The 27,040-nt window shown below is 34.6% G+C and overlaps 1 long non-coding RNA gene across 2 annotated transcripts in view; it reads left to right on the plus strand.

Moving 5' to 3' along the window:
* Nucleotides 1–13,660, plus strand: part of LOC141511743 (uncharacterized) — an 83,574-nt gene extending 69,914 nt beyond the window's left edge. For both annotated transcript variants that reach the window (XR_012475382.1, XR_012475381.1), the window contains exons 3-4: nucleotides 9,393–9,574; nucleotides 13,574–13,660. This is a non-coding gene — a long non-coding RNA (uncharacterized LOC141511743). The remainder of the gene's footprint in view (nucleotides 1–9,392; nucleotides 9,575–13,573) is intronic.
* Nucleotides 13,661–27,040: the final 13,380 nt, after the last annotated feature.

The following is a 27,040-nucleotide window of genomic DNA, read 5'->3' on the forward strand; positions in this document are numbered from 1 at the left end:
TAGTAATATGCATCTTACCTATCTTCAGGAGTAAATGATATCATTCAGAAAAAGTAGATTGAATAATCCTCTGATGAAGCCTAGGGCTATGAGTTAGACAATCCCAGATGCTGCCTTGGTGCTCAAGGATTGTTAAAAGATCTAGAGAGTATTGGATAGATCCTCTTGACCAATATTTGTTTTTTTTTTTTTATTTTGTTTTTTCCTTCCCCTTTTCATTTATCTTTTATTAAATGCAACTCTTGAGTTGTGTATTTGGCAGTTGAATTCTCTGTTCAGTTCTGGTCTTGTGTCAGGAAATTCTGGAAATCCTCTATTTCGTTGAACCATCCATCTTTTTCCTTGACATTATATGCTGAATTTTTCAGGATAGTACATTCTGGGTTGTAATCCCAGGTTCTTTGCTTTCTGAAATATATTATTCCAGGTTTTCCAGCCCTTCAGTGTTGAGGCTGATGGGTCCTGTGAGATTCTGATTCTGTTTCACTTATATTTGAAATTATTTCCTTTTTGCTGCTTGCAATATTCTTTCCTTTATTGGAATTTGGCTATTACAGTCTTTAGAATTTTTATCTTGGGGTCTCTTTCTGGAGGGGTTCTGTGGATTCTTTCAACTGTTATATTGTTATCTTATTCTAGTAGATTTGGACAGTTTTCCCTTATAATTTCCTGCATGATGTTTTCCAGGTTCTTCTTTTGGTCCAGGTTTTCTAGTAGTTCAGTGATTCATAAATTATCTTTCCTGCATCTATTTTCCAGGTCATTCATTTTCCCTAAAAGGTACTTTACATTTTCTTCAGTTTTTTTCAGACTTTTTAGTTTTGTTTGAAGTAATTTTGTAGTCTTGTAGATCCATTGGTTTATATTTGTACAATTGTAATTTCTAGAGTTTTGTTTTCTTCAGTTAGCTTCTGTGTTCCCTTTTCTAGTTGGTTATTTTTACTTTTAAACAGAGTTGATTTCTTTAGTCCATTTTCCATAATTTTTCTGTACGACTTTCATTCTTTTTTCCATTTTTCTTCTTGCTATCTTCTTTAGCTTTTAAATTCTTTTTTAAGCCCTTTGATGAACTTTTATATTTGAGTCCAATTTATAGACTGTTTTGATACTTCTCCTGTGAATGATTTTTCACTGCTTTTTTTTTTCAGACGTGGCATTCGTGTCATCTTTGTCGGTTAAGTAGTTTTCTATAGTGAATGCTCCTTTAGTTTTTTGGTTCATCTTTGCTGTTTTAGCACTGCTCCTGGAGTACAGGGAATATAGATCCAAGCTTTTTTTTTCTGAGTCTGGGGTCTGATCCCTGGCTTGCCATTGGCCAAGATGTTGCCTTTTCACTCCAGGCCTTGCCTTGGCAGAGGTTTTTTTTGCTTTTTTGCTCCTTTATGTCCAGGTTCTGACTTAGCAGTGGTTTATCCCTGACCCAGTCTTTTCTTTTACCCTGGTGTTCTCAGGCTTCAGACTTTTGTTTTTAGTTTTTTTTTTTTTTTGCTAGGCAATGGGGTTAAGTGGCTTATCTAAGGCCACACAGCTAGGTAATTATTAAGTGTCTGAGGTCATATTTGAACTCAAGTCCTCCTGACTCCAGGGCCGGTGCTCTATCCACTACATCACCTAGCTGCCCCTGGGTTCAGACTTTTTTATTGGGCTGGAGTCCTCCCTGCATACTTGCTATCTAGTTTCTGTGGCTTCTGGTGATGTTAAGCTGTTGGGACCTGGATTGCACTTGGCTAAAAGCCTCCTGCTGTCCTTCCCACTCTCCTGCCTCCTGGACTTTACTTCTTTTCGTTTTTTGTTGTTGTTGTTGTTGTTTTTGTTTTTTGTTTTTCAAGGCAATGGGATTAAGAGATTTGCCCAAGGTCACATAGCTAGGTGATTATTAAATGTCTGAGGCTGGATTTGAACTCAGGTCCCCTGACTCCAGAGCTGGTGCTCTATCCCTGGTACCACCTAACTGCCCCTTATTTCTCCTTCCCCCCCAAAGAGACAGACATTCATGAAGATCCTCCTTGATGTCTATAGTTGAAAGCTTCTTTGGATCTTCTCCTTTTCTTGGTGGGATCTGTAGTGTGAATATTAGAATGGAGGCTTCATTTATCTTTGGGAGGGGAAAAACTCTGGGACACATTAGCTTTATGCCTCAATCATCTAGTTGTTCCTCTATGGAGGATTAATTGGAAGACAGGGACAGGATGAGAAACAAAGAATAAACTACAATTTGCACCATTAGGGGAATACGCATACTGATGGGATCATATATCCACCTAAGTGTCGATCCTTTCACCCCATCTTGCAGGGCTTTCATTTTTCTCTTTGTTTTTGCTACCAAATGTTTCAAAAAACAAAACAGCTGTTTCTACCAAATATCTACTTATGGATAAGAACTTTAGTATAGTGATAAGGGTTCCCAATTCTGTCCTGTCCCTTACAGGGTGTTTGATATGATCTTCAAGGCTTTTTCATGCTTCAAGGTATTTGAAGTATTTGCCAGGGTGGGAAAGGACTATAGGGTTATAGATTTAGATATGGAAGAAGCAAAGTCATCTAATGTAATCTCTTATCCTATATTTGAGAAAAGAGAGACCTAAAGTTGCTAACAAGCTTCCCAAGGTCACTCTGTAAGTAAGTGATGGCAGTTTTAAAGTATTTATTTTCCCTAATATAAATGTCAAGAGATGATCCTACGGGACTATATATTAAGGATTAGGTTGTTAAAAAAAAAAGGAAAGGAAAGGAAAGATTTTGACCTAAAGGGTTCTTTTGTGTTGCTGCTTGGATATAATTATGAATCTAATTATTGACTATCAAAAGAACTGAAAATGTGTTGATAAGCTACTTGTGTGCAGACCAGGCAGTTTAAGAAAGTCACAAAGTGCTACTTTTGAGGAAGAAACCTTGACAACAGAAAACAACTGCAGCAGATGACAGAGAATAAACAGATAATAGAAGGATGTTGGTATCTAGAAGCAGAAAAAAGCAGTTTTGGAGGGAAAGAGAATATTAGCTAATTTTGAGAAACAATTGGGTGTTGCAAGATGACTCTTTGCCATATGCTAGCTAGGTTCTAAACCTAGAAACATAAACATCATAGAAACCAGGGAGTCTGTGTGACACTTGTACCCCATGTAGAGCTTAGGGTATAGTAAAAGGGTCCCAGTATCACTTGGAACTGTGTTATGTTTGTGGGGCTTTGTCAAGGATTGTATAAAGAATGTTTTGGTTGTTTTGGTTAGGCTAGGCAACGATGAGAGTTTTAAGGTCTCAATTGTAAATCATTTTAAAGGGTTTAGATTGTAATTTTTAAAAATTAAATATTGTACTACATGCAACAGTAGTTTTTACCAGTCTGTTTTTGGCAAGATTTTGAGTTTTACCATTTTTCTCCCTCCCTCCTTTAGGTTTTACATTTATAACAATGCTAAACACGGATCCATATTGATCATGTTGTGAAAGAAGAATCAGATCCAAACAGAAGAAAGAAAACATTAGAGAGGGGGAAAAATATTAAATACATAAGACAACTTCTAAAAATTGAATTTAATAAGCTTTGGTTTTCATTTATATGTTACAATTCTTTTTTTGTTATGGACAGTATTTTCTATCATAAGTCTTTTAAAATTATCTTTGTTTATTGTACTGCTGAAATGAGCAACTCCATCATAGTTGATTTTCACCTATGTTGTTGTTAGTGTGTACAGTGTTCTTCTGGTTCTGCTCATCTCACTCAGCATCAGTTCATGCAAGTCTTTTCAGGTTTCTCTGAAATCCCATCCCTCATAATTTCTTAGACAACAATAGTTTTCTATCACATACACACACACACACACACACATATGTAACCACAATTTGTTCAACCATTCCTCAATTGATAGGCATTCCCTCAAATTCCAGTTCTTTGCCTTTACAAAAAGAACTACTATGAATACTTTTGGAATGTAGGATTTTTTATCCTTTTTCCATGATCTCTTCAAGATACAGACCAGTAGGGGTGGCTAGGTGGCACAGTGGATAGAGCACTGGCCCTGGAGTCAGGAGTACTTGGGTTCAAATCTGATCTCAGACACTTAATAATTACCTAGCTATGTGGCTTTGGGCAAGCCACTTAACCCCATTTGCCCTGCAAAAAAAAAAGATACAGACCACTAGAGATATTGCTGGATCAAAGGGTATGTACATTTTTATTGTCCTTTTGGCATAATTTCAAATTTTTCTTCAGAAAAGTTGGATCAGTTCACAAATCCACCGACAATGCATTAGTGACCCAGATTTCTCATTTCCCTTCCATATTGATCATTTTCCTTTCTAGTCATATTGGCCAATCAGAAAGGTGGAACCTCAGAGATGGTTTAATTTGCATTTCTCTAATTATTAATGATTTAGAGCAATTTTTCATATGACTATAGATAACTTTGATTTCTTTGAGAATTGTTTTTACATACCCTTTAGACATTTATCAATTGGCTTTTTATTAAATGACTCAGTTCTTTATATATTTTATAATTTATATATTATATACTTTATATATTTACCTATTATATATAGGTATATTTTTATATTTTAGAAATGAATCCTTTGTCAGAAACACTGGTTGAACTTACTACATTCCTTTTAATCTTGGTTACAGTGGTTTTGTTTGTGCAAAACCTTTTTAATTTAATGTAATCATAATTATCCAGTTAGCTTTTTAATAATGTTCTCTTTCTCTTCTTTGGTCTCAAACTCCTTCCCTTTCCTTAGATCTGACAGGTAAACTATTCCTTGTTCTCCTAATTGTCTTATAATATTTCTCGTTATGTCTAAATCCTGCACTTATTTTAACCTTATCTTGGTATGGGGAGTGAGCTGTTAGTCTATGCCTAGTTTCTGCTATCTTATCTTCAAGTTTTCCCAGCAGTTTTTATCAAAGAGTGAATTCTTATCCTAGAAACTAGAATCTTTGGCTTTATCAAAGAGTAGATTGCTACAATCATTTCCTGCTGCCTCTTTTGCACCTAATCTATTCCACGGATCTAGCACTCTATTTCTTAACCAGTACCAAACAGTTTTGATGACTGATAATTTCTAATATAATTTTAGATCTAACATGGCTAGTGCCACCTTACTTTGTTTTTTTCATTAATTCCCTTGATATTCTTATTCTTTTGTTCCTCCATATGAATTTAGTTAATGATTTTTTTCTAGCTTACTAAAGCATTTTTGGAAGGTTGATTGGTATGACATTAAATAAGTTATTTAATTTAGCTAGAATTGTCATTTTTATTATATTAGCTTGGCCTACCATGAATGATTGACACTTACCTAGTTATTTAGATCTATTTTTTAGTGTTTTATAGTGGTTTTGGTAAAGTTTCTGAGGTCTTCATTGGCAGATAGACTCCCAAATATTTCATGTTATTTGAAGCTCTTTGAATGGGATTTCTCTTTTTTAGTTTTATATATATATATATATATATATATATATATATATATATATATATATATATATACACACATATATATATATGTGTGTATATAAATGCTGAGTATTTATGTTGGGTTTTTTTTAGATAACTTGTGACTTTGCTGAAGTTCCTTATTGTTTCCAGTACTTTTTAAAGATGGTATTCTAGGATTCTCTAGTTATACCACCATATCATCTGCAAAGAGTAAGAGTTTTGTTTCTTCATCACTGATTCTAATTCCTTCAATTTCTTTTTCTTTTTTTATTGCTAAAGCTAACATTTCTAATACAATATTGAATAATGGTGATGATAACAAACATCCTTGTTTGTTAGGGTTTCATCCCTGATCTTGTTGGGCATGCTTGTAGTTTATCTTCATTACATATAACTCTTGTTTTTGGTTTCAGATAGATGCTACTTATCATTTTAAGGAACATTCCATTTATTCCCTCTCTGTCTAATGTTTTTAGTAGAAATGGATGCTGTATTTTGTCAGCATCTATTGAGATCATCATATGATTCCCCTTAGGTGTATTGTTGGTATGGTCAATTATGCTTATAGTTTTCCTAATATTGAATCAATCCTGCATTCCTGGTATAAATCCTGCTTGATCATAGTGTATTATCCTTGTATTAACTTGCTGCAATTGCTTTGTTGATATTTCATTTAAAATTTTTGCATTCATATGAATTTTGGAAATTGTCTATAACTTTCTTTCTATGTTTGGATTCTTCCTGGTTTAGGTATCAGCACAATATTGGTGTCATAGAAGGAATTGGCAGACCTCCTTCTTCACCTATTTTTAAAAATATACTCTTTTTATAGAATTGGAAATCTTGTTCCTTGAATGCTTGATAGAATTCACTTGTGAATCAATACATCTGACCCTGGAGATTTTTTCTTAAGGAGTTCATGGTTGGTTTATTTAGTTTCTTTTTTCTCAAATGGGGTTAAATATTTAATTTCCTCTTCTTTTAACCTGAAAATATATATTTTTGTTAATATTCATCCAGCTCAATTAGATTATCAAATTTATTGACTTACAATTAGGCAAAACAGTTTCTAATTATTCCTTTAATTTCCTCCTTATTGTTGTTGAATTCATCTTTTCCATTTTTGTTACTAGTAAGTTTGGTTTTATTTTTTATTTTTTATAAATCAAATTTACCAGAAATTAATCTATTTTATTGATTTAAAAAACCCAACTCTTGGTTTTATTAATTAGTTCAGCGGTTTTCTTGCTTTCAATTTTATTAATTTCATCTTTAATTTTCAGAATTTCTAATTTAGTATTTAATTAGTTTTTACTTTATTCTTTAACTTTCTTTAGTTACATACTAATTTCATTGATTTCCTCTTTCTCATGTAAGCATTTAGAGATTTAATATTTTCCCTAAATAACTGCTTTGACTGTATCCCACAAGTTTTGGTATATTGTCTTGTTATTGTCATTGTCTTGGATGAAATCATTACTTCTTTTTATGATTTGTTTTTTGATTCACTCATTTTCATCTTTCACGAAATGAATTCTTATTTGTTCTTTAAATCCCAACTCAGATATTTATCCATTCTTTAGGAAGCTCTTCTTAGTTTCCTCCTATTTCAATTTCATAATCACCTTACCTCACCCGGAGGTGACTTGCACCACAAATGTTTTATTCTGTACTATTATTTGTGTATGCATAATATTCCCATATCATATCTGTGGCATAGTAGAAAGAATCCTGGTTTGGGTTTCAAAGCCTGCCTTGGAGATTGGGGGAGGGGTTAGGACTAGATGACTTGGAAGGACTCCTCTAATTCTAGGACTATGACCCTATGACCATTTCTTAACTAAACTTTATATCTCAGTCTTTAGCATACGTGTGTTCATATTTGCATACCACATATACTTTGTAATGTTGACCTGAATCCTTTTACAATGAATAATTAAGACCTAATTCAACTGCTTCAAAGTTATAATTTTTGAGATAAAGAAAAAACAAGATAAGAAGAAATAGAAGAAGCTTCCTATGAAAGGGAAAGAACTGATTGAAATTTTGATGGCTACACTGTCATCTGACTTCTTTTAGTCTTTTACTCCAGTACAGGTGTTCATTTTAATAGTTCATATATTATAGAAACTACTCTTGCTAGTCTCTTGGAATGCTAATTATTTCAAATTAAAAACAAAACAAAACATGGAGGCATTCTAAACCAGATCTGTAAAACTGCGTCACAAGGCCAGGAGGACAAAAATAAGGAGCTGTGTCGAATGAAGCTACAGCAACAAAAATATCTCTTCTCTTTCCTGCCATGGCAACTTCAAAATAGTAAAGAATATGTAATGTGCAGTATCCTTATTTGAACCAGGACACTTAGAGTCCAACAGCCAAGAAGCATCTATTTTGGTGGCAAGAGAGAGTGGATTCCAAAATGGAATTGCACTGATTTGGTAGCATTCATGGAGCTCTCCCAATGGTTGGTGGCAGGATTCCAGAGAGCTGGAATGTGTTCTCGTTTTGATTATTTAACACTGAACATTCACCTTGTATCTCACTGTTATTATTCTCAGGACCTGGATCTAATGAGGCTAGTGCGTATTAAAGTCTTTTTTCCCCCCCTTTGGACTTGCCTCGGCAGGAAAGAAGAGAGATATTTGTAGTGATAGCATTGCGCTTGTCAGAGCTCCTTGTCCTAGAAATGTTGGGTAGGGAAATACAGTCCTTATTTGATCATTTTGGGGCAAAGGAAATGAAAATAAGCTGTGTGCAGAGGCTCCAAATCCCCTGGGGGAACTGAGTGGGAGAGAGGCACTTTGGAAGACCTACAGTTTATTCTTACAAAACAATGTAGCTTCTAAGAAGTTGAAAACATTTGAAAAAAAAGTGCAGAACAGAATAGCATCATTGTATGAAGTTATGAAGTTATGCCTCCCTCTCTATCCCCCCTCCCTGAAAGAGAAAACTCTCAAAAGTTCAGACTTCATTTTCATCTTTGAAATCCTCAAGGTTATTCATGAAGACCCATTAATATGATTTGTTTAAAATATGGCACTTAAATATTTAAATATAGCAGGTTCAATGTGTTTAATTTTATTGTTTAACTGATGCATAGTTTCCCAACTATGTAGTAGCTGGCACAATGTCTCAGACCATTCCATATTTTTTGTGGTATGGTTTTTCAGAGTATATGGATGCTAGCTCTAAATTTGGATAGTTTTATATATTCCTCTGATTCAGAATCATTCATTCATTCAAAAATCAATAAGTATTTATTTATGGGTCAGGAAGGGTACTAGGAATACAAAGTTAAAACTAGAACATTACCCGACCTCAAGAAGTGTATATTCTGTAAGCAAAGACAATGCATCCAGCATGAAGATGTATAAATGTATTGAAATTTTGGATTTATTCTCCCAAATTATACATGAACTGGAAAGCTAGGTTTCCCAGAGTGAAGGCGGAGAGATCTTCACCTCATAATTCTAAAGTGAACCTTCAGGGATTGTGGGTTTTTTCTTAATGTGACCAGTTCAAGTCCCCATTCTAGGGTGTTCTCTGGAATATATAAATGCCATTTATTAATGCCCAATATAATTTGCTAATCTCCTTGATATTATTAATAAGCAATTCATGCCAATTAAATTTTATAAGATGATAATTTCTGAACAGCTATAATAAAAGACAAAGTATAAGAACAGGTCCCCCTCCCAAATCTGATATTACTCCCACTTCTCCCACCTCAATTCCTGAGGAGAGTGGCTCAAAATTAAATTATCTACCATTAACATTCACCTCTCCAGGTTCACCTGTACCAGTAAATAAGTCGTTCTACTGCTATAAGGGCACAGTGTCTCAGGTATTGCATGGCTTCACTGTGGGGTGAGTCAAACAGGTCTTTCCTTGGGATTGGGACAACTAAAATCATTGGTAACCTCTATCTACTCTTTCCTCCCTTTGCAACCTCACCAGGTCAATCAATCTTCAATCTCCTTCATGTATGAACAAGGAAAAAAAAACCAGGTATAATAGGAACAGAAAGCTCCATGTGTTTTTGGACCATGCAGTAACAATCTATTTTGAAAGACCCCAAATGATTGACTCACCAAGGAGTACATAATCATCATTGCCTGCCTCATCTCCAGAGAAGGGAGGTCAGTTTGGCCAGTCAGTGCCTTTTCTATACTTTATCACTTTTGATTCTGTAGCCATTTAATGAACTTTTCTTCCTCTGTCAGGCCAATAGGAATACCTATGCACAATACCTGAATATACTCTGTCTGGGTTGGGAACCCACCTTCTATGTCTTTGTACACACCCAGATGTAGACTCTGCATATATTCACATGGATTCCCTGTGCATGGCCTCATAGTTGAGATCCTCTTCAATCAACTCCCCTGTTATCTAATAAAAATTAGAATATGCCAAATAGTTACCAAAAATTGAAGGGGGAGAGACAAGCACATTTGGTCATCAGAGAAGACCTCATGTAGGAGGCACCTGAGCTAATTTTTGCAGGAAATCATAAATTTGACCCCCCTCCCTCCCTCTTCCCCCATCTCTCATATCTCCATCATCTCATCTTTTGTCTCTTTCTCTCCCCTTCTCTCTCTCTTCTTCATCTATGATACTCCATCTATGATACTCATTTCTTTGTCTTTGTCCTAAACTGTTCTAAGGCCTTCTTCTACAATAAGTCTTTTATGATTTTTCCTATTTGCCAGTGCCCTACCTCTTAACCTACCCTATGTCTATGTATTTATTTATTCACTTTATATTTATGCTGTCTGTAATTAAACATGCATTTGTTGTATCATTGATTGTATGTAAGTTCCTATGGATAAGGGAGTAAGAAAAGAGAGAAAAATATTTTTTAAATAACTAAAAGAAATTAAAAAAAGAACGTAAACTCCTATGGGTAAGAGAAGTAGAAGTGAGAAGAAAAAAATTTTTCTTAATTAAAATCTAAAAAATAGAATGTTTTATTTATCTCTGTGAGTACGATCTATTTCATTCTTTGCAGATGATAAATGCTTGTTGATTGATTCATATGTAGAATCTTTATACATGGTTGAAATTACTCTGATGAAATTACATGGATTTGAGCCTATATTAAAAGCAGAGAAGGCTAGCAGGAATTAAAAAGTGACAATTCAACTGCCCTTGTGTTATAATAATGAGATCCTTGGTTGGGGTGGGGAATTTGGGCAGAATATGCATTTGAAATCTTTTCTATGATATAAGAAAGAATCTATTTTTCTAACAAAGCTTTTGACTATTCTGGTGCCTTTAGAAACACATACAATGCTCTCAAAAGGCAATAAAATGAGTGTCTATCTCATATTTTTGTTCAGTGACTCATACTTTACATGGAGGTCTCAGTGTGGAGGGGTCTCCAGTGAGGTTAATCATATGAATCTGGCCCCTTCTACCTTAATGTTAAAAAATTAGAAATAAAGCAGAAAATAGAAATGGGTATACTACTTCATAAAAGTCTTTATTATGTCCTTGGAAAAGTGTATATATTTTTTGAAAAAATGAAATAGTAACACTAGAAAGAATAGGGGTCAAAAATAAATGGAGAAATGGGCAGAGGGACAAAGGAAAATGAAATAAGTTGAAATTATAAAGATTCTTCTGATTATTTAATGTACAATGTTCAAAGGTAAATATATTTAAAAAAGGAGTCAGATGCTGCCAGAGTCTAAAATATTCCCTGGTTATAAGTTGGTGACCTTTGGACTTCATGACTGTAAGATATTGCTTCTGTGCCGCAGTTAAGAGTCTAGTAGTACAAAGGGTTGTTCTGGTCCTCCAAACACTAAATGGGCAGTGGGAAAATCAACTTCATAAAGAAAAGAATGTCATGGGTTAAAACAATAATATTTATGTAGCAGGCTTGTCATCACATGCTACAGAAAAGTCAGAGGGGCCCCTCTCCTTTCTACTGTCTCCTAAGCAAGGTATGAAATTCTGGGAGTTCTGAAACTTAATTCTTTGACAAGGTGAACTTGTCTAGGCCTGGAATCCTTGTTACCCCACAGTCGAGCCAAAAAGTTCTGGTATCAAAGAATATGAGAGAGAGAGAGAGAGAGAGAGAGAGAGAGAGAGAGAGAGAGAGAGAGAGAGAGAGAAACAGAGTCAGAGACAAAGAGAGAAACAGAGTCAGAGAGACAGAAAGTCAGAGAGAGAAAGAGAGACAGAGACAAAGAGATAGAAAGACAGATATGAAGAGAGAGACAGAGACGGAGAGACAAGTAACAGAGAGAGGCAGAGACAGACAGTGACAAAAAGAAAGATTGAGACATAGAGACATCACAGTAATAGGCAATACCCACCAGGAGGGAAGATACACAATTCTCAGGAGTAGAATCCCAAAGTCAAGGAGAGAGGTTCTGATGAAACCAGAAAAATAGGACTGCATTCTCTGGAGAGAGGTTAAGAAGCCAGGGTCTGGGGTAGGAGTAATTGGAATTCAACCTTTGTTGGTATTGGGAGGCATGTGACCTATATTGGCCCCTGGAGAAGATGAGAGAAAGAGCTGTCTTGATTGTTTATGAGCTCAGGGATGAGTCCTTAAGATGGACATCAGGATAAATCCACCCTATCCTGGTAGCTTGAGTACTTGTATTGTAGCTCAGTGTTCTTTTCCTTTCAGCAGCAGACCTAGACCCTAATGACTTAAATTCTGGGTAGAACCCAGGGTAGAACCTTGGAGAAGAGAACCGATCTATAGAAATTTTGGAAGATGTCTTGAAAATTGATCAAAGGTCATGTAAACCCAGACCTGCATTTTGGGTTCATGTTGAACCACATAGAAAACATTGGAAATATTTTACATTATTTCTAAGACTAGTGTTTTTATGCTGGATTTCAAAAAGGTGTGAGCTGATGGCCAATTGTCAGAAGTTGGAGACATCAAGTTCACCTAAAAACCCAGAGTTTATGAATCTTAACTGTTTATGCATTTATATCCCCTAATCCCTCTAGGAGTCCCTGAGAGTCATAGGGCAGAAAGATGGAGAGTTTGCATTTATGCAGCTTCAGGTCCAAGTCCAGTACTTTGCTTTCTTCCTTTAGGTACTTAATAAAGTCTTGCTTCTCTTGCCTTTAGTTAATTCCCCGAGGCAGACAATCTAAATAATCATTAGATTGGATGCTAAAATATCCAGATTTTATACTTATGATATGTTGCATTAATTTTATTCTTAGAAATTTAAAGTGTTATGAAGAATGTAGGGTCTCATAATGACATTCTACTTGATCAAACATTTGAAAACATTTGGATTTTTGGCATCTTAAAAATAGAGCCTTTATTCATATTTTACAGCTGGTATTCTCTTGATGTATGTATGAGAAAGGGAAGAATTCATGACCCCCAAAAAGTGATAGAGAGTATTATTGTATGTAAAATGTATAATTTTGATTATATTAAATAAAAAAAGTTTTTGCAAACATAATTAGTAGAGTCAAGATTAGAAGGAAAGCAGGAAACTGGGGAAAATGTTTATAGTAATTTTCTCTGATAAACACCTCATTTCTCAAATATATAGGAACTGAGTCAAAAAGAATATGTTACTTCCCAATGAGAAATTCCCCAATAGAATATAAATAAGATAGTTTGCTCTCAATCATTATTGGTTAGAGAAATATAAATTTAAACAACTCTAAAGTGCCACCTTCTGCCTATCAAACTGGTAAAAAGAAAGGAGAAATTTTGGAAGGGATGTGGTAAAATTGGGAGAGTAATGCATTATTGGTAGAGTTGTGACTCCTCCTTTGTGTACAGCTGTTTGAAATGGTGCCCAAAGGGCTATAAAACTATTCCTGTTCTTTGATCCAGCAATACTACTACAAGGTCAGTACTTGAGAGAGATCAAAGCAAAAGGAAAAGGACCTATATGTGCAAAAATATTTATAGCAGCTCTTTTTTGTGGGTAGAGAATTTTAAGTTGAGGGGTTACTCATCAACTAGGGAATGACTGAACAAATTGTGCTGTGTGATTGTGATGGAATACTATGATGAGTAGAATATTTTTGGAAAAACCTGAGAAGTCTTTTATGAATTTATTCAAAGTGAAATGAGCAGAACCAGGAGAGCATTATTGTATGATTACCAATTGTGAATGACTTAGCTATTCTCATCAATACAGGAATCTAAGACCGTTCCAAAGAAGCTATGATGAAAAAAAGCTATCCTACCTTCAGAGAAAGAATTTATGGAGTCTGGATGAATATTAAAGCAAACTGTTTTTACTTTAACTTTCTTGTTGTGTCTTTTTTGGAGGGGATTATGGTTTCTTTTGCAACAAGATGAATATAAAAATTAAATGATTTCACATGTATAATCAATATCAAATTGTTGGCCTTCTCAAGAAGAGAGAAGGGGGAAGAAGAAGGCAGAGAATTTAGGATTCAAAAAAATTAAAAACATATTAAAAAGTTTTTTTTAATTTATAATTTGCACCTCCTTACTTTTTTTCCCAGGAGGAAAGACAAGCATTTCATTATCAGTTTTTCTGGAGCAAAATGATTCATTGCAGTTTATCAGAGTCTGATTACTTTTTAGTGTGATTATTTACATCATAGGTGTAAAATATATTGGGACTCTTTGCAGCCTGTAACATTCTTGTGTGTGCTAGATTAAAAAAGAATATGAAAAATATTTGTCAAAAATAAATAAAATTACAATGGAACACAGATAATTCTAATATGTGATTTTCAAATTCAACATTCAACCTTCAGGGATCTATCTTTATGCTTTGTTTTGAGGCCTCTTTTCTATTTGAGTTCCATATCAGTGATTTCCTCCTCATTGTCTATAGTATCTGAAGATGATTAAAAAAGACATACCATAGATGTTTTGAGCAAAGGTAGATTTCTCTCAGCAAATTTATATTACCATCTCATAGTGACCTCTTCAAAGAAGGCAATGCTCATTTGGTCTTTTTTTTTTTTTAATATGAAGCATTTGATATTCTTTAAATATTCACAGAATTGTGAGCTTCTAGGTCATGTGATCAGCAAGATGTGGTACTAGACATTTTTTTCAGTCCTTATGAAGTCTCACCTTATGTATGTATCCCCCAAATATGTACTAGAGGTTGAACAATTACCTGTGGATCCACAGGACATGAAAGCAAGAAGCAGAACATGGCAAAAGCTCCATGAATTAACAATAGCTCCAATTTTTTTTAGGTTTTTGCAGGGCAAATGGGGTTAAGTGGTTTGTCCAAGGCCACACAGCTAGGTAATTATTAAGTGTCTGATTTCGGATTTGAACCCGGGTGCTCCTGACTCCAGGGCCAGTGCTTTATCCACTGCACCACCTAGCCACCCCATGAATTAACAATAGATAAAGCTAATGCTTTTAAGCACTCACTTGAGACTCCTCCCTTATTAGGCTTCATAATTTGACATGTTGGACAAACCAATTTATGCGTTTCTTGTTGGGACCCCAGGTTAGGATTTATTGAAGTTGATTTATTAATGAATGGAGAAAACAAATCTTTGACAAAGTTCAGCACAAATTTATGCTAAAAAACCTACAAAGTATAGGAATAGAGGAATAGAGTATCTAAAACCACAAGTAAGCATTATATGCAGTGAAATACATTAGAAACTGTCCCAATAAATGCAAGAGTTAAGAAAAATGTCTGATTTTATGCAACCCTCTAACAGCTCTTCTGGGTAATCTATTTGATATCCTAAAATGTTAGCAACAATAGGAAAAGAGAAAGAAATTGAAGGCATAATGAGAGATAGAGAAGATCTGCAAGTATTCATATTTATGAACAACCTGATGATTTACTTAGGTAATCATGGGAAATTTGCAAAAAAAAATAATTGGAATAATAGCCCTGGTGGTTCAGACTATGAAACAAATCTGAAAAAAATTCAACAGAATTTCTAAATGATAACTAAATCTAGGAGGCAATAATAGTAAGAGAAATCTTATTCAAAATAACCACATAATGCCCCAAATCTTTGGAAGTCAATCTATTAAAGTACACTCAATCCTTGTTTAGATTCACTTACAAAGACATGTAGCAGAACTTAGCTGGAAATATATTCAGTGCTCATGCCTGGACCATGCCAATATAACAAAAACTATAATACTTGCAAAGTTAGTTTTCTAAATAGAATTAGTGCTAAACCAGTTAAACAACCAAAGAATAATAAAGGAACTTTCAGGACTAAGTGAAATAATACCAAATTCATTTGAAAAAAACTAAAGATTTAGAATATCAAAGGTAATAATGAAAAAAAAAACTCAGGTTGAAAAGGTACTTCCAGGCTTAAAAATATTACAAAGCAGCAATCATCAAAACCATTCAATTTAATTGTTTACTAAGTGATTAAAAAATTAGCTGGAACAGATAAGACAGAAGAATGAAAAATATTTGAACTAAGTAATTTAGTATATAAGCCTGAAAAGACAAATTACCTAGAAAAGAAACTCTGTAATTCATAAACTTCTGAGAAAACTAGACTGTAGTCTGGAAAATATTAGACCAACATCTTATATTATATGCCACACAATAAACTAAAAATAGATTGAATTATCCTAAATAATAAAGATCATGCCACAGGACAATTAAAAGAAAAGGGGAAAATAAATGTTTTTCAGTTTGGGAAGAAAATGACTTCTTAACCAATCAAGGAAGGTAATTAGTAAAGTTGAAACAGAAAAAACATTGATTACATGAAATCACAAAGCTTTTACACAAATAAAATTAATGCATTTAGGATAATAAGGGAAGCAGTTGAATGCATAGAAATATTTGCATTATCTATCCCTAACAAGGGTTTAATCTTCAAGATATAAATAACTGAAAGATACATATATATATACATATATATATGTATATATATATATATATAGATATATATATCTATATATATATAATCAAAAGTCATTCCCAAATACATAAGTAACCATAGGAATAAGCACATTGTCCTTAAAATTGCTATTTACAATCATAGAAAAGAATGTTACAAAGCATTAATAAGAGAAATCTACATCAACAATATCCTAACATTTTACCTCTTATCAAGCAAATAAACAAGGATTTAAAAAAATGAGAATAGTCAATGTTAGAAGCAATGTGGAAAGATAGGCATGCTAGTACATTGTTGGTGGAGTGGAGTCAATTTAGAGTAGGCAAATAATGCAAATAATGTGACTAAAATGTCGATATCCTTTGACCAATAGATTGCTGCAGAAGAATGTATTCCCACGCACCAGCCCTGGAGTCAGGAGTACCTGAGCTCAAATCCAACCTTAGACACTTAATAATTACCTAGTTATGTGGCCTTGGGCAAGCTACTTAGCCCCATTGCCTTGCAAAAAAACCTAAAAAAAAAAAGAATGTATACTCACAGAAGTCTTTGGAAAAAATAAAGGTTCCATTTACGTCATAATATTTATAGCATCACTTTTTTTTTTGATAGCGAAAAATTGGAAAGAAAATAGATGTCCATTAATTAGAGAGTGGCTAAAGAAATTGCTGACTCAATTATAGCATAATTTATTCTTACATTTAAAGAGATAGTGGATAATTATTTAAAGAATGGGTGTTTTGCAAATAATTCTTCTATAACTGTTTCCTTAAGTGACATGCTTATGTGTATGCTTATATACACACAAATACACTTATCACATGTATGTTTATATACATAAACACTTCTATATGTATGTATTATATGATGTTAAAGTGTAAAGAAGTAAGAATAAAAGTGTAAAGAAAAATGACATGCCTCTTTTTGATCAACTCATTTAATTTCCATGGTCATAAATCATAGATTTGGAGCTGGAAAAGACCTAGAGGTCATCTAGTTATCACTGAGAAACTGAAGTCCAAGAAGCTTAAAGAGACTTTTCAAGGTCACAAAGTAAAACAGAGTTTGGATTTGAACTCAGGTCTTCTGGCTCTACAGATACAGTGAATTAAGACTAAATTTATTTATAATTTTTAATTTATATTCTAATGAGCAAGAATATATGTAATTATACATCTTAGCACACTGTCCAGCAAGCATATTGTTAGTAATTAATAAATGGTTTATCTGTCTTTGTCTCTCTTTCCTCTTTTTTCTATGACTCTCTGTTTATGCATTTGTAGACATACATATATTTGTATACATATATACATATTTATGTATATGCATATATATAATGAATCTAAAAAGAAGAAATTCCTAGTAATTACAAAATAGATAAATACAGGGCCACTAGTAGCTGAATATAGCAGGGCAGATTTCCTTTACAAGGTGGTGACTGAAGTGAGGCATATCATAAGGCAGAGGTAAGGTAGAATTCTAGGATTTGAGGGACAGGCATTTCCAAGATAATGATATGGAAGGTGTCATTTTGCTCTTATGGAAGAAAAGATCAGTTTGAATTACAGTCTGGAAGGGGAGTAATTCAAAATGAAGCTATTGGCTACTTTCTACAATGCTTACCTTCTCCCTGTCAAATGACCAAACTGCACTTTATGGCCTCTAAGTCTCCTTCCACTTCTGAACCATGTCATCTCGCGATTTTGTGTACTTAGAGGTAAGGTGACAGATTTCAGAGCTTTGAAGTCTATGTTAGCTCTGTAACCTAGGACAGAATTATAGTCAGGTACAATTTAAGTATAAATCACGACTAGAGCAAAACGTTTTCCCAAATGCCCTGAAATAAAAATTATAGAAAACAATTAACAAAATATGTGTAAGTTATAGTGACTCCACCAAGACAAATTGTTTTCAAATCTTTTGTTATTAAGTTGGGTGAAAGATGATACTGTTTTGTTCTCAAAATCTTGTCACTGTTTTAAAAATGACTGGAAACGGAATCAAAACCAGTACCGTTGTCCAGCAACCAAGTGAAACAAACATTTTCTCTTATTTCTTTAGCCAACAGAGGATTTAAATGCTATCAGCGATGATACCTCAAAGTACCTGGATTAGAGCTCAGCTCTCAGTTGCTTCCTGAGTTGTTGAAGAGTTCTTTCTTTACATTAGATTGTGAAAATGGCACTAATTCTTTAAAATGGATTTAATTCAGCAATTATAGCTTCTGAATGAGTTTGCAGTTACAGTTTATCTTCTTTATTTAATTGATTTTGGTAGATGGCAAAGATGCTTTCAATTCTTTTGCTCAGAAATAGAATTATCAAAAGCTTATCAACTTTAAAATGTTGATAAATTTTTTTTCCTTTGGATTTAGAATGCAATTATGGGGATTATGTCTTATACTTGATTTTTTTTTCTTTCTGGTGTAGAATCTTGACCTGAGGGTAGTGGGATCCTGTCTCTTCAAAGCAAGCTCCAAATAGCTTGAAACTTCATAACCCAAATTCTGGAGGTGTGGTAGGGGGTGGATTTTAACTCTACTATTCAGGCAGTGAACTAAGCCCAGGATTATAAGAAGGTATTCATTGTAAAGATGGTTGGAGAACAGGAAATCCAGGAGCTACTTAGACAAAGAGATGGATGTTTGATTTCTAAAAGTGAGAATCTTATTTTGGGGGCTTAACTTGCACCTCTGTTCCAGGAGAGAAAGCAAATAAACCAGGAGACTAGGCATAGTGGCACATGCTGAGAATGCTGAGGCTAGATCGTTTGACCTTAAGAGTCTGAGCTAACAGGGGTGAAACCTTTTGGGTGCTCTCATTCAGTTCAACACCAATACAATGAGTCCCAGGGAGCAGAGAACCATCAGGTTGTTCATTGAAAGTTGAACCAAAACAAGTTACAAAGGAGTAGGTCAAAGCCTCTGGGCTAATCAGCAGTGGGATTGGAACAACCTATTGGAAGTAGCCTCTGTTCCTCTAGGCTTGGTGCCATAGGGAGACTTGGTTAAATAAAAGATCATTAAAAGATTGAATAACATTGTTCTTTTAATATTATATTTTTAAATGGTATTGAATCCCTCAATATGTGGGAATAAAAGCTATACATCATCAAATGTACTTGTAGAATTGTGAGTCAAAGACACAAAAATCTCTGTAGACGTGAACATGCATATTCTCTGGAGAGCAAAGGAAGGACTAGAAAATGGATCTATGTCCATCTCTTCCTGCAAGTTTGAATCCTCTCAACTTGCTGAGAGCTCTCTCTTCATTTCCTTTGGGCTTTATTTGGGTATCAGGTGAGCACATGGGTTGTCCACTAACTCTTTCAGTGCTAAAGAGAATTCCAAACTTGTGAAATTTATAGTCTTAAAGCTTATTTGTGTCAGAGGTGGGACTTGAACCAAAGTCTTCCTGACTTTGAGATTTCCTTTGTACTATACCATGCTACCTCTCAATGTAGATAATGCAATTACTATTATTCCCATTTTGCAGATGAGAAAGATGAAAATAAATGACATTGAGTGACTTGCCCATGGTTAATACGTAACAGAGTTAAGCCCGGCTCCTTCTAAAACCAGGGTTCCTTCAGTGTATGATCCATAGCTCTGGGTTCAGAAAGAATTGATTGAAGTAGACTTCTCATAGTAATCCTATGGATCATTTCGTTCTAGCTCTGAGAAATCATGACAACATCTGATTTTGGTTCATTTCTAGCTATTTTTCTAGGAACTTTCAGTTCCCTTGAAAGAATTAGCTAACCACGAATGGATTTTTTAAAAAGGGCAAGAAAAGGGACTTGCATTAGAGTCAGATTAGCAAGGAATTAATAATGGGTCATCTTGTAGTACATCGAATTTTCTTCACTCTCCCTGACAAAGTGAAGTCACAATCCCTAAGCATCATGTCTGTAAAATGGTTAAAATAATTGCAGTTCATGAGATTATTGTTAAGATAAGCATTTTGTAAACTTCAAATCACCATGTGTGAATTCTTTTCTTCTAATTCTTCTTTCTTTTTCTCTTCCTCCTCCTCCTTCTTTTCCTCTTCTTCCTCCTTCTTTTTCTCCTTTTCCTCATCCTCCTTCTTTTCCCTTCCTTTCCTTCCTCCTCCTTCTCTTCTTTCTTTTTTTTTCCTTCAAATTTCTTCTTCTTCTTGGAAAACATTGCTAGTTTTGAACTACTTTGACCCCTGAATCCCAGGAGGAAGTTGAGAGGAATAACTTCTCTATGATATAATCTTGCTGAATATAGATCCCTTTCCTTAAGCATATGTGAATTAGAGAACAGTTTCCCTTTCTGTAGAAAATGCCTTTTTTCCTCATGTGATCTAATAGTCACAAAACTGAAATAAAACAAAGCTCTGAGTTTTGTCCATGTGTCTCTCCTTACCCACAACTATTCTGCTCCACCATTCTTTCCGGTTATTTCCCCTGCAGTTACATGGCTGGGTTCTCAAATTTTTTTTCTCTTTCTTGGTGGACTATAGAGACACAGCTACCAGAAGAGGTGCTGACAGATGGTTGGTGATCACTAGGCTGTAAGCTAGGAAAAAGCTGTTGCACCCTCCTGACTTTTTCCTTGCTATATGATTGGTTTCTGGCCCAAAGTGTATCTTTTGGGGAGTGTGAGGAAATTCCCTTTAGCCATATTTTGAAGGGGAGAAATAAAAATAATTTCCCCCTCGGTGCAAAAATTTGGTTATGTTTTTGTTCACAAAGATGACTGAAGAAAATTGTCTCTGGATTATGAGAGTACAGAATTGTTTCTGGCTCATGACAGCACAGAGTGTTCAGGATGAGCTCTTTTCTAAACAAGTGGTTTAGAAAGAGAGAAATTATGAATGTTTGAAAATACCATGAGGGGTGTATGAAATGGGAAGTGTCATGAAGTTATGAGGCGCCCATCTCCACATGGATGGAATGTATTTAAAAGTGTCCTGTGAAGGAAATATTAGCTATGGCATGGCTTCTGAATCTAGAAGAAATCAAATAAAGACAAAAGCTTCTAGAATAGGACTGCTTCACCTGACACCTGGAAACTTTAAAAAAAAATATATATATATAACAACAACTATGTTTTGATAACTGCATTTCAATATAATTGGTTTCTCTGGCAATCTTATATGTTTTATTTTATTTATACAGTGAGTAGAGCATTGGGTATGGAACCAGAAAGACTTGATTTCAAATCTGGTATTAGACACTTCCTAGCTGGTGACCTCGAATAAATCATTTAACTTTTATTTGCCTCAGTTTCTCAATTATGAAATTGGGTTAATAATAGCACTTCTCTTTCAGGATTATTGCGAAGATTCATTGAGGCAGTATTTGTGAAGGGGTTTAAAACAGAGTCTAGCATAAAGTGGGTACTACATAATTGCTTATTCCTTTCTCCTCATTTAAAAACATCTTGAGATGGCATCCATTACTTTCTCCAGAGTTTCTGATGAGTCTTGCTGTTAATTGTTTCAGACATGTCAGACTCTTCATGACTTCATTTTGGCCTTTTTTTTTTTTAGGTTTTTGCAAGGCAATGGGGTTAAAGTGATTTGCCCAAGGTCTCACAGCTAGGTAGTTATTAAGTGTCTGAGTCTAGATTGGAACTCAGGTCCTCCTGACTCCAGGGCTGGTGCTTTATTTACTGTGCCACCTAGCTGCCCTCTATTTAGGCTTTTCTTGACAAAAATACTAAAGTGGTTTGCTATTTTCTTTTCCAGATCAGATTGTATAGATGAGTAACTGAAGTAATTATCTGAGACTAGATTTTAACTCAGGAAGTCTTCCTGACTCCAGGCTTGGCATTCTAATCACTGTCCCACCTAGCTGCCCCAAGTAGCTGCACTTCAGAAGTCATTGATACATACAAAAAGGTTAAAAATCTGTGTTCTAGAAAGCACATGCCACCTTGGGTTTCCTTTCAGTATATACATATATATATATATATATGTTTTTTTGCAAGGCAAATGGGGTTAAGTGGCTTGCCCAAGGCCACACAGCTAGGTAATTATTAAGTGTCTGAGACCAGATTTGAACCCAGGTACTCCTGACTCCAAGGCCGGTGCTTTATCCACTATACCACCTAGCCACCCCTCAGTATATTTTCTTCTTTCCCATTAATTGTACTCTTCCCTTCTTCATTAATTAAAAAAAATTCATAAAAGGAGACTTAAAAATAAACTCAGAAAATGCTAAGTTTGCCATTTACGCACATTGAGTCATGGGTTATTGAGTGTATAGTTGGGCAATGCCAGCCAAGTGTTGCCATGGTGAAGATGGGCTAGGGTAGAGAGATGTTTCATTTGGAATAGGGGCTCCAAATTAAAGATAGACTATGTCCACCAATGACCAATTTCCAAAATTGTTGCTAAAGCTAAAGGCCCAAGAACCATTTTCATATAATGCAGTTTGAATTCAACTTTATTTGAGTTTGACATACTTTTTATTGGGTATCCATTTTTCAAAGAAATCATGCTCAGGGCTGGATGGGGGGAGGGTGATGCAAAGTCAAAAGTGAAATGGGTCCTGCCTGCAAGGAACCTACAGTCTACTGAAGGGATTCCATATGTGCCAGGGAAGTAAATACAGATAACATAGGGTTACTTCAACTGTAGTGAGGGGGATCAGAAAATGCTCTCTTATAATCCAACACCCATGTTGTGCTTTGAAGGAAGTTGGTTGGAAAAAATGTTTTGTTATTGATTCATTAACTCAAAGTTTATTGAATGCCTCAGAACTCTGAACTTTTAGGTAGGATGCAGAATTAGTTTAAAGAATGGCTTCTACCTTCCAGAAGCTTATGATAGGAAATACGTCTGGTCATATGATGCTGCGTAGTATTTGAATGCCAAAATCAGTGTTCAGAGAGTCACCAGACAATGGAAGGAGGTTGTATTTTTGAGCTGTATGGGGGTTTTCAGTGATCCAGTTCAGAAATTCTCTACTCCTCCCTCCCCCGCCCCAGATCCCTTTGTCACACTGGCCAAACCTATGGAGTCCTCAGAATCATGTTTTTAAATGTGCAAAATAAAAGACATAAGAATACAAAGAAAACCCCTGTTCTAATACATTCCACTCATTTTCTCCTCCCACATTTCTTCTCCTTGATTTAAGGTTTAATATTTTCATTTGTGAACTTTAATTGATGCATTTGGTATGAATAAAGTTGACAAATCTAAACATATACATTAACAAATTACCAACATAGAATCTCCTTGGCAAATATTTAAGTAAAAAACCCCAATGATTACCATTAAGGCTTTATCCTATTATGAATTGTTATTAAAAGAAAGGAAATACATTTTCTTGGACTTTAGCAAGTGATTGTCAATTGTAGTTGGTCAAGGTTTTGCTGCCCTTGGTTATGAAATATTTATCTAACATTGATTTCATTTATGTAGCTGGGGTCATAATGTACATTTTTCTTTTGGTTTTGCTGTTTTTTTTTAAACTCTGCATCAGTTCACATAGGTTTATCTGAGTTCTCTATCTTCTTTGCTTCTTATGGTGTCATTCCATGGTATTGAATACATGATTTTTCGAAAAAGGCTCTGCTTTTTTTTTTCTTTTTTTCAGGTTTTTGCAAGGCAAATGGGGTTAAGTGACTTGCCCAAAGCCACATAGCTAGGTAATTATTAAGTGTCTGAGGCTGGATTTGAACCCAGGTACTCCTGACTCTAGGGCCCATACGCTATCCACTGTGCCACCACCTAGCCACCCTGAGGCTCTGCTTTTAAGGAATATTATGAGAGACATTTTTACAAGAAAGCTTGCTAAGAAGTTATATATGTGAATGAAAAAGATGAGGCAATCTATAGTAATCTTTCTCTTCACAATCACATCACTGAACAAGTGTTATCCATTATATAATAACTGCTGCTAATACAATAATTATAGCAATTATTTAAAATGCACTTAAAGGCTTAGAAAATGCTTTACTAATTTTACCTCATTTGCTCTTTGTAACATTCACTATAAGTATTATGGTCAAGACCAGCAGGAAATGCTCACTCATGGTATTCACCAATATCATGGAAGATTCACCAGGGTCTTGCACAGGGTCCAAAAAGGAGCTTCCCTATTGATAAAAAGGTTTTCCATCACCATTTGCCATGGATAAATTCATATTGAATGCAATGAGTCCCTGAGCATTACAATGCTTTTCCTTTTCCAACAAGCTTCATTGTTTTCAGAAGACCTATAATGTACATAAAATGCAAATTGGATGAGCAACTCACTGAGTTGGCCCACCAGTAACTATATCTTTTTTTTTTTTTTTTTTAGGTTTTTGCAAGGCAATGAGGTTAAGTGACTTGCCCAAAGTCAAACAGCTAGGTAATTATTAAGTGTCTGAGGTCACATTTGAACTCAGATTCTCCTGACTCCAGGGCTGGTGCTCTTTGCACTGTACCACTTAGTCGCCCCAACTATATCTTTTTTAAAAAAATTAATATTTTATTCTGAATGTGAGGAAAAATCAATAACAGTGAACATTTTCATTTATCAAAAATGGGAGAGAAAAGGATGTTATATGGAACTTTGAATCTCATTTGGTACAGCTTGTTTTTCCTTACTTATATACTCACTTCAGCATGGTTATTACAGACCATCTTGATTTGTTCCTGAACTTCCTTCTGTTTGTTTTTATATATTTTCTTTAAATTCTTCATTGAGGCTCTTTTCTTTTCTTTTGGTTCTGGATCTCATGTATTTATTCAATTCTACTTATCAATTATACATTTTAACCAGTACCAAATAGTTTTCATAATTTCTGCTCTGTACTATATAGTTCAAGACTTCCCCGGTTTTTTTTTAATTTTTGTTTTCCTTTGGTATCTTGTTCTTTTGCTCCATTAGATGACTTTTGTCCCTCTAGCTTTATACACTAATAATCCTTTGAAGTTTAATTGTTATATATATTCCTTTTTTTTTTAAGTTTTTTTGCAAGGCAATGGGTTTAAGTGGCTTGCCCAAGGCCACAATTATTAAGTGTCTGAGGCCGGATTTGAACTCAGGTATACTCCGGACTCTATCCACTGCTCCACCTAGCCGCCCCTCATACCAATATATTCTAATCATGAAAAATTATTATTTCTCCAATTGTTTAAATCTGCCTTTATTTCTATAAAGAAGGTTTTAGAATTGCAGGAAAATAGTTTTTGTGTGTATCTGGTCGGTGGACTTCCAAAAATTTGGTCCATTCTGTAGTTATTTTAAATGTATTTTTTCCTGTGTCTTTTTTGCTGACTTTAATTAGAAATATTCAAAAAAATTGATGAGTTATATGGGTTTGTATGGGTTTGTTTTATGCTCTGCTATTTTGCTAAAGTTTTATTTCCATCAATTATCAATTAATTTGAATCTCAGTTCAGAACCCATCCTTTCAAGGAAGCATTTTCCATCTTGTTCCTTCACCCACATTGTGCTTCTCCTCTAAGATTATCTTCCATTTGCACTTTGTCTATCTTATATATACATGGTTATTTTCATGATTTCTCCCCTGTTAGAATGTAAATCCCTTGAGAGCAGGGCCTTTGTTTTTTGCTTTCTTTGTATGGGAATGCATATCCATTCTGATGAGACTATAGAACCAAAGAAACATGGACATTTCTCTTTTCATGGGTACTTCACATCGAAAATTCCTGTTTAATTTCTAGTATCTTTAAACCCATAAGCTTTTTTTTTATATCTGTCCCTGTTCTGGGGCCATAGAATTGATTTTTTTAACCTCAAATATTACAGTTTATACATATCTAGTCAGTTTTGTCTTATTTAACTTTGGGTATCTGAAAAAGTTTTTGAAAAAATTCAACATTAATTTTTTTTTGCAAGGCAATGGGGTTAAGTGGCTTGCCCAAGGCTACACAGCTAGGTAATTATTAAATGTCTGAGGCCGGAGTTGAACTCAGGTATTCCTGACTCCAGGGCCGGTGCTCTATCCACTGAACCACCTAGCTGCCCCAACACTCATTTTTAAAAGCACTAGGAAGAATAAAAATAAATGTATCTCTTCTTAATATAATAAATAATATATAAAATTAAGGAAAATATATAAGGAAGAAGATTAGAAGCCTTTCTAATGAAGTAAGAGTACCTATTATGTTCATTATTATTTGATTCAGTAATAGAAATGCTAACCTATGTAATAAGTAAGAGAAATTGAGGGAATACATATAGACAAAGAAGAAGCAAAATTGTCCCTTTTTGTGGATGATATGATGGTTTACTTACAGAAAGCTTACAAAATTGTTACTTTTCATGGATAATATGATGATTAACTTATAAAACCCTAAAGAATTTACAAAAATGAATAGAAAAATTAATAAATTCAGCAGACTTGTAGGTGAAATAAAATGAACCCACACATATATTTAGTATATAGAAAAAGAACTGATTCAAATTCACAGGAACAAAGCTTTTCATCAAAAAACTGATGGTCAAGGATTTGAATAGGAAGTTTTAGGAGGAAGAAATGCAAACTAGCAATAACTTTATGAAAAAAAAATCCCCCAAATCAGTTTGGGTGACAGAATAGATAATTCTGGGCTTGGAATTGGGAAGACCTGAGTTCAAATCCTGACTTATTCATTTATTATCTGTGTGACCTGGACGAATCACTTAACCTCTGTATTTGTCTCAATTGTTTCAACTGTAAAATGGTGATGCTGATAGTGCTTACCTCTCAGAGGACCAAATGAGATCTTTTAAAACAATGTAGGGGCAACTAGGTGGCACAGGGGATAGAGTACTGGCTCTGGAATCAGGAGGACCTGAATTCAAAT

Source organism: Macrotis lagotis, chromosome 2 (genome assembly GCF_037893015.1).
Source record: "Macrotis lagotis isolate mMagLag1 chromosome 2, bilby.v1.9.chrom.fasta, whole genome shotgun sequence".
Taxonomy (NCBI): domain Eukaryota; kingdom Metazoa; phylum Chordata; class Mammalia; order Peramelemorphia; family Peramelidae; genus Macrotis; species Macrotis lagotis.